The following is a 956-nucleotide window of genomic DNA, read 5'->3' as shown; positions in this document are numbered from 1 at the left end:
TAAACTACGAAAAAACGTATACTGTTTTTGGATTGGAATGAAACAGAAATAAATCAAAAAAGAACAATTGTCGTAGACGTTTTTTGTCGAAATTTGAATTTTTGCACAATTTCAGACTGAATTTATTGAAACTTTGAATTTAAATCGATTTTCTAGATCAAATCTAGCGGGAAAATTGAACAAAGGGTCCAAAAAGAAAGGGTCCATAAAAAAATATACTAAATTAAACGATTCCGGTCCGAACGACCGGGTCAAAGTTTCCCTCCCGTTTCGCACAACAAAATGGCCAAGAATACGAGAAAGAAGAAGAAGAAGAAGAAGTAATCGGAAGATGTAAGAAGGAGACATTCGAGGACACTAGGCATGCCAGAGAGTATGCAACGTTGAAGAGACGCAGACAGAGAAGGAGAAGACACCCGACGACACACCCAGCAGATGGTGTGCTCCGAGGGGGTAAAAGGTGGTTGAGAGAGAGAGCAAGAATTCTGTGTGTGTGCATAATATCGATTCTCTGCGCGGAGAGACGCAGAGAGATGGAGGGAAGCGAGAGAGTATGCGAGAGAAGGACGGTGATTAGAGATAGGGGGAGATAATAGAAGACGCGTGTGGAGTGTGGTGGGGGGCTCCTAGAAGAAATTTGCTGTTTCAAAATTTGAGTGAAAAAGATTTTAGAAAATTTTGATTTTGGCGAACAACATGGTTTCTTTGTAAAAAAAAATGGCAGAAAACTGGGGTATTCCAATTAGAACGGTCTAAAAATTTGGCGAGATTTCGAACTGCAAGATATCTTTGTACAGTGAAGCGCGGTTTCCAAAAACTTTCTGTTTTTGAAATGTTCCTTTTTCAAACGTTTATCCTATACAAGTTGTTCATTCTGTGAAAATACACTTTTCTACAGCAAAAACGATTTCATTTTTCAATTTTTTAAATAAAAAATATTCTGAAAATAATAAAAA

This window comes from Caenorhabditis briggsae (genome assembly GCF_000004555.2).
Source record: "Caenorhabditis briggsae complete genome, chrIV, whole genome shotgun sequence".
NCBI lineage: Eukaryota > Metazoa > Nematoda > Chromadorea > Rhabditida > Rhabditidae > Caenorhabditis > Caenorhabditis briggsae.
This window is presented reverse-complemented; position numbering follows the sequence as displayed.